Below are 13,892 nucleotides of genomic sequence, written 5' to 3'. Positions count from 1 at the left end.
TAAAGAGAAATCTGGCACGAGGGATATGTCCAGAGATCTACATGGTTGATCCCAACTAACAATCTAAGCAATAGAGGAGAGGCTACCTTAAAAGCCCTTCTCCGATAATGAGATTGATGACTACTTCTATCCTAGAACCTTCTTCCAGTAGCTGATGAAAGCAGAAGCAGACACCCACAGCTAAACACTGAGCTGAACTCTGGAATCCAGTTGTAGAGAGGGAGGAGTGATGAGCAAAGGGGTCAAGACCAGGCTGAAGAAACCCACAGAAACAGCTGACCTGAACAAGGGGGAGCTCATGGACCTCAGACTGATAGCTGGGAAACCAGCATAGGACTGTTCCAGACCCCCTGAACGAGGATGTTAGTTTGGAAGTCTGGTTAATCTTTGGGGCCTCTAGTAGTGGCTCAGTATTTATCCCTGGCATACAAATGGACTTTGGGAGCCCACTCTACATGGAGGGATACTCTCTCAGCCTAGACACACAGGGGAAGGTCTAGGCCCTGCTCCAAATGATATGACAGACTTTGAAGATCCCCATGGAAGGCCTCCCCTCCCTGAGGAACAGAAAGGGGATGGGATAGGGTCGGTGGGGGCAGGGGAGGAGGGGGGAGAGGAAACTGGGATTGACATGTAAAACAAGCTTGTTTCTAATTTAAATAAATAAATAAAAGAAAGAAAAATAAATAAAACCATCTCCTATACTGGAAGAAAACCAAATGAAACTTTATGAAGTGAATTCTGTGGATACAGAGGACGATTAATTAAAGGGCTACCTACCATCTCCCAGATTGGCTGCCAACTATGTGCCGCAAACATGGAAACCCATAACAATATTTAAAATTAATTTATTGACTAATTACCTGATGGCCTCAATCTAAAGTGATGAAAATACATGGTATTGCCTGCCAATTTAGCAATTACTGAGGTAAATAATTTTATTAATTGATATTAACATATAGTATGGATTGACCCAGGCAATTTACCTTGGCGTATTTGTCTTCTGCCTGTGTTCATAATCCATTTATTATCTCAACTACTTTGATGTTCTTTCATTTGGGAACACTTACTCAGGAAGCAATATAAATAAAAGGATCTTTATGCTTTATTTGTGGTAGTGGTTTGCATCTCCAGGCCTTCATCTCTGTACTGGTTGTAACCGCTGTTTCAAGTAACTTCCCTTCTCCTCTGGTTTAGCACAGCAGAATCATCTCTTGCTCTTGTCAGACCTCACCAGTTGCATAGAGGAGATGGAGCACACATTCAGGGTCCAGGCTACCCCACGTTCTGCCTTCTTTTCCCCGCAGCCAACCAGGCATAGACCACCAAGGAAAGAGGGGGAATGTTCTAAAGGTGTGTGATGAGGCCACAGAGCGAAATGCAGCAAGTATGCCCACATCCTACCATCAAGAATTAGACCACTGGCCACACCTAGATACATAGAAGATTGGGAACATGGTTTACCGGTGGACCAGGGAGAAATGACCAAATGATGCCATTTAAGAATCTATCTTAAGTTACCAGTACAAATACAGAAAATAGTTTACAGGTATGAACTTACACTAGTGAAAAACCTGAAAACAACCAATTTATGCAAAATCATTTCAATTAAAGCCCAGTGTAGTCATTTGATAGATATGATTTAATAAACTTCTTTTGAAAGTTTTATTCAGCTTATACAGAAGCATTGAGGAATGCTACAAATGTAAATAAATTGAAAGTACAGTCATGAGCTTGATTTACTGATTACTATACAGTTATGTTTTCAGTAAAATAAAAGATTGTGGGAATTTTCTGGTAGCTAAAAGGCAGTCATGATAATGATAGCATTTAATGCATGCTCGGGGTAAGGCAGGCAAAATGCTAGCCATTTCATGATCCTCCCAAACGGCTCCTGCTTCTATCCCCACAAGATGGATTTGACCTGTAGCAGAGAGATCCTAAAGATCTTAGTGGACAACCCCAGTTCAACCACACGCTACAGCAGTAGTTGGTAGGTGTGGCTGTATGAGCAGAAGTGGCTGGATACTAGCCAATGTGACCCAGGAGAAACTTGGCAGAGGAAATTCTTCACACATGAAGAACCAAGCCAGTAAGTGCAGGACTCTGCATTCAATTCCCAGAGCCACAGAATTAGATAGATAGATAGATAGATAGATAGATAGATAGATAGATAGATAGATAGATAGATACAGAGATACAGAGATACAGAGATACAGAGATACAGAGATACATAGATACATAGATACATAGATGCATAGATACATAGATAGATTAAGAAAGGTCAAGTCTTTGTAAGGGGAAAGTCCTGCTGTCCCACTCCTTGCCTGTCTGCACTGGCTACAGTTATGTGCCAGGCAGTATTTTTAAGCTCAGTGGTGATCTTGGGGCCAGCTCTTGATCACATGACAATGAAAAGCCATTATCTTTGCTCAGGACCCTTGATTATGTTTCTGGACTGCTGCATTGGCTTTGGAGTAGCAAACTTTAGACTTCTTTTTAAGTGGTATCATTTAATGTCTTAAGTCTTCAGCCATATTCAATGGAATGTTCTACATTTTCAGTAGATAATACTCTGTTAAGTGAACTGCTCTTAACCACTGAGCCATCTCTCCAGCCCCCTAGATAATACTCTCAAATAGTACATTATGCTCCCTTTATAATCTTCCCGGTAGAAGGCAGAACTGAGGTATGAGCCAAGGCTGCTCAGTCTCTAAGGCCCAAGAACTCTCTAGGACGACACAATGAAACCAAAGCACTGCATCTCCCATGCCCACTCCCTACCTTTATGCTGAAGTGAAGGAACGGAGAACATGAGCTGTCTCTGCAAACCACACGGTACCACACATCATTCCATCAGTCACAGTCACAGAAAGCCACGTCCCTGCGATCCCACCCTAGATACCCAATGACTTCATTCACTAAGTCTGCCGTTTCTGTTGCAGGTGTTTCCAAACATCATTAATACTATTGTGATGGGGGATGCCATTCTGTAAATCTGTCTCTTATTGGTTGTTGAATAAAGCACTGTTAGCCAATAGGGAAGTAAGATAGGTGGGACTAGGAGTCGAGCAGGATTCTGGGAAGGAGAAACACAGGGAGTCATCATGTAGCTGCCATAGGGGTAAGAAGTCCAGACCCTTTTCTCTGGTAAGACAAATACTTAGATTAACAATTATGGGGTAAATACTTAAGTCAGAGCTAACCAGTAAGAAACAAGCAAGTCCAACAGCTTCATAATTAATACAGCATCTTGTGTGTTATTTGGGGACTACAAGGCAGCAGAGCCCAGGCGACTGGTGGGGAAAAACCAAAGCGGCTGGCGAGGAAAAGGCTTCATTCAACACTATTGCTTCTTGGTAGGTCTCTTGACACAGCATTTATAACTGTAGATAGATGGCTAAGTGTGGAATGGAACCCCCCACGAAAAAAACATATCCGTTTCTGACCTTGTTTCTGATTAGGATAAAATTATCCAGTCTTTTTCAAGCGTGAAAAGTTGTTCTGAGGGAAGACAAGGTTGCTCAGGAGGTAAAGGCATGTGTTGGCAAGGTGGTAACTCAGGCGAGTCCTCCACATCTAAAACCAGTGCCTTTCTGCTAAGCAGGCAGCCCCTCTCAGAACTCCAACCCGGTAACACTAAGCTAGAAATTCCAAGAGATAAAACTGAGTTATTTTCGAATACCCAGAGGTTAAATTTCCAGTTTTCATTTTTGTCCTAATCACTTCACTCCCAGGACCAAGGTCATAGAATGTAATGGGCCTAAGCTTGTCAAAAACTCGGCAAGAATCTGAATAATTGCATAGAAAGGAGATCAGGAAAGAGAAGAAGGGAAGAAAAGACAAAACGGGAGATTATGGGAGAAGGCGTTACACAAGAATTTTTGTCAGATAAAGAATATGTTGACATTGGTGAAAAAAACGAAAAGAAAGAAAGACATGATTAAAGGGTGGTTTTGTTTGTTTGATTGATTGTTTGTTTGCATTTTTACCAGTCCATGGAAATTTCTGCAGTGAATTCTGCTATGAAGTAAAATCAGTCATCTTCCTCTTGGGGTCTATAAAGGTAATAAAACGAAATGAGCTGGAATGCTTTTCCACCCTCCTGGGCTAATTTCTTTCCCGTTCCAAAAAAGAGAAAGGACAAGTGTGTAATAGTTTTATTATAATAAGCTCAAGTTGTCAACTTGATACACCTGGAGAGAGAGAACCTCAGTTGAGGACTTGCCTCCAACAGATTGGCCTGTAGGCATGTCTGTGGGCGGGACTTTAAATTTCTGATTGATGTGGGAAGGCCCAGTCCACAGTAGGTGGCACCATTCCTAGGCAGGTGGCTATGCTGTATAGGAAAGATAGTTGAGCAAGCCAAGGGGGAGCAAGTCAGTAAGTAGCATTCCTCCTTGTTTCTGCTTCAGCTCTTACCGTTGGGTTCAGTTGACGGTGGAGCCTGTAAGCAGTAAGCAGAAACAAACATTTACCACAGGTTGTTTTTGGCTAGTGCTTTATCACAGCAACATAAAGCAAACCAGGACAACTGCTAAAGTGTGTGTGTGTGAGGAATCAAAACCACATGAGATGGAGAAAGTTTGCACTATCTCCTCTGTGAATTTAATAGTTTTATAGAATCTACACATTTTCTAAAATGAATTTGAAGCCACTTAAGGTAAAAGAAAAATACACATACTAACTAAATAAACAACAAAAGGCTTTACTTTCTCTCTCTCTCTGTCTCTCTCTCTTTCTGTCTCTCTCTGTCTCTCTCTGTCTGTCTCTCTGTCTCTGTCTCTCTCTCTTTCTGTCTCTCTCTCTCTGTCTCTTTGTCTCTCTCTCTCTCTCTCTCTCTCTCTCTCAAGGAAATGGTTCTCCACTGAGATACTCAGGCTATCATTCAAGCATGTCATAATATGTGCTAGGTTATTCATGCATGTAATATGTGCAAGAATTCCCTTCTTTGCAAGGCTGATATCCAATATCCACTGTGTGATGGACCTCTTGCCTATCCATCGACCTGTCAATGATCAACTGACTTGTGTTACTTTTTAGCATTGCAAATAACATTACTATGGAGCTCAGTGCATACATATCCATTTGATGCCTTACTTTCTGTTATTACTGGTTAAAAAATGAGATCTATTACACCAAATGTTGATGATATAAAATAACACATTTTTTGGTGAGATTGTAAATAGTCTAACCATCTTAGGTAAAAGTTTAGGAGCAATTTATATAAACATGACTAAAAATTCCTACCCAAGCATTTAGCCAAACAGGTAGAGAGATGGGGAAAAGAGAAATATTCCCACAAAAGGCTTATATAAGAATATTCATAATGTATTTATTACTCAATAATGACTTTAATGGATGTATACAAATAATACAAAATGCATGTATCAAAATCATTTTCAGTAATAGAAGTCTTACATAAGAGTACATGCTACACAATTCTATTTATATGAAGTTGAATAACAGGCAACTGTAAGAACTTTAGGAGAAAGAAATAAAAAACTTGTGCCTGGGAGGAGGCACAAGTGACCTTTTCCAATCTGATGGTAATTTTCTGCATCTTGACTGGTACGTGGGTTACTTGTGGTGTAAATATAGTGAACTGCATAGCAACTTGGTATTTGTACATTTCAATATTTATTTGTTTTAAATAACAATTAAAAGAGGGACAAAATTGAGCTCTGAATTATAGAAATTCTGAGGTATCAGAAGCAATGCATGTTGTTACCTGCAACTGACTTCGAAAGATGATTGATGGATCCAGAGAGATAATGAAGGGAGCACAGCAACATGGTAGTTATAAAATCACTACAAAATTCAAAATTCTTCCAGACCCCCTGTTCACTTGAAATCTCTCATAATAAAACATCAGGGAGATACTATGAGTGTGCAACCCAGAGACAAGAATTCGCTCTAGGTTTAAGAGTTGCCTTTCTATTGCTGTGATAAAACACCATGACCAAAAGCCACTTGTAGACACAAGGGTTTATTTTGACTTGAAGTTCCAGAGAGCCTGAGTCTAGCAGCATGGTGTCATGACAGCAGGTGAGCAGGAGGCTGAGAGATCACACCTCCAACTGCAAATACAAAACAGAGAGAGAAAATGATGGTGGGGTGAGGCTACAAACTCTCAAATCTCACCCCCAGGGACACACTTCATCCAGCAAGACTGTACTGTCTCCCAAAACATCATGTCTAACTTAGAATCAAGTGTTTAAATTTATGAACCGATGGGGGATATTTCCCACTGAACTGCCATAGTAGGTACAGAGGAAAGTAGCCAGATGTCAAAAGCATTGTCTCTAACAAGGCAGTGTCTGTGTTGTGCTGAATGAACAGAGTCTTGGGGAGAAAAAGAAATTAGTAGGGAGCACATTTGTCTCCTCTTGCTAGAGCACGGCTGTGTAGAAAAGAACAACCAGAGATGGCAAGCAGAGATCACATGACAGAAGGTATGTGCGCCACGCTGAAGTTTTATCCTGTTAGCCATGGAGAATTGTTTTAAGGTTTAACCACAGATTGTGGTGTGGTATTCTTTATACTTTAGAATGATCGCTTTGGAAACAGGACAAAAGAGGAATTTCTAATGGTGAGCCTAGAAGCAGAAATTTTTAAAAAGTAAACAAGAAGTGTCCTAGGACCATCCCGAGATTGTTCTACTGCTGTAAAGAGACACCATGCCCAAGGCACTCTCACAAAAGAAAGCATTTAATTGGAGGCGACTTACAGTTCAGAGTGTTAATCCATTCTCATCATGGCAGGAAGCATGGAGGCAGGCAGGTAGACATGAGTCTGAGAGCTACATCCTGGCCCACATGAGGCAGGCAGAGAGAGTGGGCCTAGCATGGGCTTTTGAAACTTCAAATCCCTCTCCCAGTGACATGCCTCCTCCAACAAAGTCACATCTCCTAATCCTTCCCAAATAGTTCCACTAACCAGGGACCAAGCATTCAAACATATGAGACTATGGAGGCCGCCCTCATTCAAGCCACCACATTCACTCCCTCTCCCCAAGAGCTTGCAGCCATATCGTAATACAAATGCAGTTAATCCAACTTTAAAATCTCCATAGTCTTTTTACAGTCTTAACAATGTTCGAAAGTCCAAAGTCTCTTCTGAGACTCAAGGAAATTCTCTTAATTGTGAGCCCCTATATCAAAATCAAAAATAAGATTATATACTTCCAACATACAACAGCATATGCATTACCATTCCAAAAGAGAGGAAATGGAGATAATGAGGTAACAATGAACCAAATCAAGAATGAAACACAGCAGAGCAAACTCCAAATTTTACAACTCTATATTGGATGTTAAGGGTTTATTTGAGGATCTTCCCCTCCAGCTTTGCTGACTGCAACATGCTTCTCTCTCCTGGACTGGCTCCAGGCCCTGTCTGCAGCTTTCCTTGGCAAGTATCCCTTGACTCTGGGGTCTCCAGCACAATCCAAACTTTATCTTCACAGCTTCATACAATGGTCTCTCCCAGCCTCCTTTCAGGCACAGCCCTAATACAGTCCTGGCCTCAGCAGATTTCCTTAACAGTGGAAGAAGATTCCACAACCCATTTCCTGTATCCTTCTTCACTCTAAATGCAAAACTACATGGACAAAGCTGTCCAGTTCTGCTGGGGCTGGAACCTCCCCCTCCTTGAAGTACATTTACATCAGCTTTGACTTGTTGATGGACTCCTTTGCTGCTTAGGCTATTCTTTAATTCCTTTTCTGAAGTCAGATGCTCAGCTGAGTGGGGTCTTGACCTGAGATCACCACTCCCTTTATTCCATTTAACATCAGGCTTTTCTTTAAATGTTTTACCTCCTTGAGCACAGGACTCCACTATATCTCCTAGTTCTCCTTTTCTTCTGAAACTATACATTTTGTGTCTCTCTTCTCCTACTCCTACTCCCTGTTTGCTCCTTTTCATTGTAGATATACATAAGAGTGATAACTAATAACCATGTGACAGTCAATACTAGGATGTCTTGAAATCTCCTCTGCCAATGACATTAATGCAAAATATTCAGTTTACCCTCAGGCAGATTCTCAGGACAAGGGCAAAAAGAGCCACATTTTTCACCAATGTACCACAAGAATGGTCTCTAGGCCAGCTGCTAATCTTCTTCCCCTCTGAAACGTCTTGAACTAGGTCTCCATAGTATAAATTGTTCTCAGCACACTGTCTTCTAGGATGGCCCATTTAGCCCTGCTTAAAGCATTCAGCCACTTTTTTAGTCCAAAATCTCAAAGTCTCCAACAAATGGCATGGTGCCTGTGACAGAAACATCCCAGTCCTCGGTACCAACTTTTCTCTTAGTTACTGTGCTATTCATATGAAGAGACATCTTGACCAAGGCAACTCTTAGGAAATGCAGAATTTAATTGGAGGCTTGCTTACAGTTTCAGAGGATTAGTCCATTATCATTATAGCAGGAAGCATAGAGGCAGGCAAGTAGCCATGAGGTTAAGAGCTTATATATCCTTCCAGATCCACAGGTAAGCAGAGGTGGGCAGGGAGAAGAGACTGGGCCTGGAAGGGGCTTTTGAAACCTCAAAGTCTTCTTCCCAGTGATATGCCTCTTTCACCAAGGTCACAGCTACTAATCCTTCCTAAATAGTTCCACTAACTAAAGTCCAAGTGTTTAAACACATGAGTCTATGTGAAACATTTTCATTCTAACCACCACAGGAAGGAATCTGAAACAATAGATTGGGTTAGAGCAAATAGTAGATCAAATTAAAACAATGGAAATGTGAGTGGTGAAGAGGTACTGGATCTGAAACCTTAGAGCTGTAATTGAAAAGAGGTAACACAGATCAAGTTAATGACTGAGCCGACACATGGGATGAGAGGAAAAAGAAGAGATGAGAATATTCCTCAGGGTTCTAAGTGAACAGTGATTGACTGTAGGGGTGTGGGAGGTAAGTTTGGGGAGATAATACACAATTTGGGACATAATTGTTTTTAAAACCTATATAGCATGTCAAAACAAATTTGATCAAGAATTTATTAAAATAGATAACCTGGGCATCAGTAGAAAAGCCAGCAGTAGGACTGACTCATTTTATATTTTACTTTTTATCATCTATTCCCATGCTAACTCATTCCAAAAGTGATTTAAGAAGCAACCGGTATATATAGTAATGTCAGCAAATTTAATGACACTTTGTCTATTGCTAGTCCATTAGAGACAGAAAAAAGAAAAGAAATCAATGACCATGTTCTACATCAGCTCACAGAGACTGTGTTTCCCCAACATTGACTTGGTCCATGTGTGTTTTGTGACTGTGGTATAATAGGAAAAGCACTCCCCAAGGAGTTTTGAAATATGGCTTCTGGTTTCGTCTCCCTCATTAGCAATGTGACCTTAAACACCTCATCTGAACTCTCAAAGCCCTGTGGTGTGAGAGAGATGAATCATTCAATCTCTGAGACGTCTTACCGCTGTCAGTGGGAATTCACCTTGAGCTCTGTTGCACTGTTCATTGCCCAGGCCTTTCCTCTCTTCAGTGACCTCTATCTTCCCTCCAAGGTACTAATTAGCACTTCAACTTGAGAATAGAAAGGAAGACGAAAAGAAAATGCACTGGTTTGCTCTTCACTAACAGTTAGGCCAAGAACGGTTTAAAAGGAGGAGCTGACATTATTAAAACCACTGCTTAGACATGATCTTAGTCCTATCCTATCCAACAGGGTTATAGATTCTATAAATTTACTCTGCATTGATAAAGGCAATCTAAAGCATATTCCTTTAAAAGCAAATGACTTTCCATGCACTGTACTGAAATTTTACAATTATGATTATATATGCTAGTAATAAAAAGTTCTCAGACAACTGCAAAATGTATTTCAAGGAAACAAGCACACATACCATACCACCCAACCTAAAGCTTTCTCCATCAATATTATTATGGACCAAATGACCCAAACAAGGAAAGAATCATGCTCCTGAAACAGTAAAGGAACACGAGTCAGAGCTAAACTGTTTGGAATTTCTTAATAGAGTCTGCACAGTGTTTACAACTTCATGATCCCCACAAATGCTGCAAGTAAGGGTCACACTTGTCTAGTGGCCTGCAATTCCACTTCCTATCTCCTCTTCATGGAAAGTGTTCACACTCACCATTCTTAAGTGAGTATATATCATAATCCCAGGATATGCTTGTTTAAAAAAAAATCAGTGGCTAGTTCCTATCCTTGAAGCTTGATTCACTAAGTCTAGAATGGGCCCCAAATTGGCATTTTAACTAGTTCCCATGCTAATGATGATGATTCTAATGATGCTGATGCCGATGACAGTGATGCTGATGCTGATGTTGAGACTGAAGCTCATGCTGATGCTAATGATGCTGACGTTGATACTGATACTGATGCTGATGCTAATGATGCTGACGTTGATACTGATACTGATGCTGATGCTAATGATGCTGACGTTGATACTGATACTGATGCTGATGCTAATGATGCTGACGTTGATACTGATACTGATGCTGATGCTAATGATGCTGACGTTGATACTGATACTGATGCTGATGCTAATGATGCTGATGTTGATACTGATACTGATGCTGATGCTAATGATGCTGACGTTGATACTGATACTGATGCTGATGCTAATGATGCTGATGTTGATACTGATACTGATGCTGATGCTAATGATGCTGGCGTTGATACTGATACTGATGCTGATGCTAATGATGCTGATGTTGATACTGATACTGATGCTGATGGTTTTTTTTGGGGGGGGTTTTGGTTTTTGGTTTTGTTTTGTTTTTTTTTTTGGTTTTTTGAGACAGGGTTTCTCTGTGGCTTTGGAGGCTGTACTGGAACTCGCTTGGTAGTCTAGGCTGGTCTCGAACTCACAGAGATCCGCCTGCCTCTGCCTCCCGAGTGCTGGGATTAAAGGCGTGCGCCACCAACGCCCGGCCACTGATGCTGATGTTAATGATGCTGACGTTGATGACTCAAGAACCAGGCTGTGGGAAGCAGAACCCTACCACCTTTTCTGCTTCAAGTACTCAAGTCCCTCTCCCTGAATGAAAATGGATAGAAAGGGGACGGGGGAGGGGGGACTTCTTATCCTAGAAGACCGAAGGCAGCTCTCTAGCACAACTGTTCAAACCTCAAAAGTCTCAAACCGCGCCATGGAGCTGAATCCCTCCACCTCCACCCTCCCTTCAGCAATGCTTTTGAAAGAAAAGCCAAGCCCTATTCACACTTCCAAGTATCTTCATAACTTTAGCAGTGTCAGCCTCAGGGCTATGAAAATTGTACCACCAATAACTCTCCTAGAGATAAAGTGTAGGCTTCAGGGACAGCGTGTGAAGCCAAGAGTAGCACGTTACAGGTGAGGCTTATGCTGCAGTGCAGATAGAGCACATTTGAAGTCGTAGGGTTTGAAGTGGTTCCAGGCTGGGCATCCATTAGAATGGGCTGTAGAGGTCTTGTGTTGTTATTGCTTTTGTCAACATAGCATCTAGTCAATTTCTTTTTGAAAGATGTGTTTATTTTTATTTTTTGCGTATAATACTTTGCCTGTGTGCATGTATGTGTGCTACACGTGCTCCTGCCGCCCATGGAGGTCAGAAAAGGACATCAGATACCCCCCCCCAAACTTGAATTACTGATGGTTGTGAGTTGCCGGGTAGGTACTGGGACTCAGGCATCATTGGTTTTTAAAAGCTCCTCTGTGGTTCTAATGCCTATCCGGGGCTGAGGACAGTTGATGTCTGAGCAAAGAAGCATGGCACATTCAAATTACTCCTTAAAATTCAAATTTGTTTCTTCTAAATTTTAGAGTTTTATGCACTTGCGACTTGACCATACCAGATGTATTTCTTCCTTGGCATAACATCACATCTCTAACCAAGCTACACAGACAAGGCCGAATGTTCACTTCAGGTGTAGTATTTACAATACTACAAGGTATTTAACAAGGTAAGTTTTTTTAAATAATTACTACTGGGAAAGTGATGTATACCTATAATTCTAATAGCCAGGAGTCTGAAGCAGGAAGATCTAGGATTATAAATTAACCTTCACCACACAGTGAGGTCCTGGCTCAAGTAAACAAACCAAAAAAAAAAAAAAAAAAGAAAGTAAGAAAAGTCAATAGCTATTTTAGGGAGCTATAATTATGATGCATATTTTCTCAAAGATAAAGCAATATTTCTCTAAGACACTGCCATCAATACCAAATGGATGCCAAATGTCAGATGTCACAGAATCTGGCCCTGAAATTTTGCCTTCCAGAGTGTTCCATTGTTCCCGCGGTCGATCTTAAAAAGGCAGAGACAAGACTTGGTTGAAAAAAATCTACTTTAGGAAAAATTTTTAAATCCATATTTTCCCAGAAGATACACTATTATTCTTTTTTATTGCAAAAGTATGTTCTTAATGGCATGCTTTCAACTACTAAGTCACCAGAGCTCTTTTAAAAAATAACTCAGTCGACAAACCAATTTGTACCAACTCTCCACAAACATCTGTGCCACAATATAAGAAACTCTGGGGCAGGAGAGGTGGCTCAGCAGTTAAGAGCACGGGCTGTTCTTGCAAAGAACAGGTCTTTGATTCCTAGCACCCATCAGTAACTCCAGACCCAAGGGATCCAACACCCTCTTCTGACCTCCAAGGTCACCGGGTACACCCATGGTACATATGTATACATGAAGGCAAACACACATCACATAAAATAAAAACAAACAAATATTAAAAGAGAAAGGAAGAAATACTTAGGTGTTGAAAGAAGCAACCCAAATAATGCTAAACATTCCAGAGTTGGGTAGTTAGTTTAATCATTGCTCTAGAAATGGGCTGCACAGTCCTTTCCTGACCCCCGACTCCTGGACTCTAAAGAACAGGACCTCTCTCCTTGGCAGGATGTAAATTAAAGCATCATATACTGTAGGAGACAGAGGTCTTGGCCACCCTGCAGACCTAGTGTCCATGCTGCCAATTCTCAGGATGATAAGCAGCTCCTGGATGTACTTAGCTGAACAGAAGCTGAGTGAAGAATTGAGCCTCCCTTGGGCCTTCTGGCTTCTAAAATAATAAAGGATCGAAATGAAAAGCTTTGGAAGACTAACAGTTGGAATCTTTTTCTTTTCAGATAGTCTTAAGTTTCTAGGCAATGGCAACCATGAAAGCGGTACTGAGAGCCCCATGACTTGCATGCAAGAGAGCATATGAGCGGTGCCAAGTTCAATAAATTGAGCTATCATGAATAAGCATCTAACGGGAGGGAGGAGCGCCAGCAGTAAGCAAGCAACTGTACACACCTACACATCCTAACGGACTGGAAGCCTGCTCTTGTCGCTAAATGCAGAGGAGGGTGTTCTGAACATATTAAAGAGAAACAATATGGTGGCTATATGATCTGACCTATTAACACAACACCTTGAAATGTGTTTTCCGGGTTTCCTCCCTTCTCTGAATTTTTCCGAGATCGTCAGTGATGTCCCACAGAAAGTAGATCTGTCAGACCCGAAGAACATTTCTGTCTGCCCCCACACACAATTTTCAACCAAGGCAAGGATATGAATTGTACAAGCTAAAGTGAGTGGCAGGTAAGACCACTGTGGACTTTAGGGGGAGTCTAGATGGATTGTTTGGAGTATAGTTCGCACTCAGAAAGTAGGGGGAATGTGATCATAAAAAATTTTCCCTAAACTTAATATTTCTTTTTTTTTTGTTTTGTTTTGTTTTTCGAGACAAGGTTTCTCTGTGGCTTTGGAGACTGTCCTGGAACTAGCTCTTGTAGGCCAGGCTGGCCTCGAACTCACAGAGATCCACCTGCCTCTGCCTCCCGAGTGCTGGGATTAAAGGTGTGCGCCACCAACTCCCGGCAACTTAATATTTCTTTAAATAGTTTTCTAAGATTAGTAGTAT

At 41.2% G+C, this 13,892-nt stretch overlaps 1 long non-coding RNA gene across 1 annotated transcript; it reads left to right on the top strand.

The window, feature by feature from the left end:
- The first annotated feature begins 3,239 nt into the window (after positions 1-3,239).
- On the top strand, positions 3,240-13,564 carry LOC121136123. Its single transcript, XR_005873251.1, has 3 exons — positions 3,240-3,359; positions 11,800-11,939; positions 13,114-13,564. It is a non-coding gene; the product is annotated as an uncharacterized LOC121136123 (long non-coding RNA).
- Positions 13,565-13,892: the final 328 nt, after the last annotated feature.

This window comes from Mesocricetus auratus, unplaced genomic scaffold (genome assembly GCF_017639785.1).
Source record: "Mesocricetus auratus isolate SY011 unplaced genomic scaffold, BCM_Maur_2.0 Super-Scaffold_100048, whole genome shotgun sequence".
Classification (NCBI taxonomy): Eukaryota; Metazoa; Chordata; class Mammalia; order Rodentia; family Cricetidae; genus Mesocricetus; species Mesocricetus auratus.
This window is presented reverse-complemented; position numbering and strand designations above follow the sequence as displayed.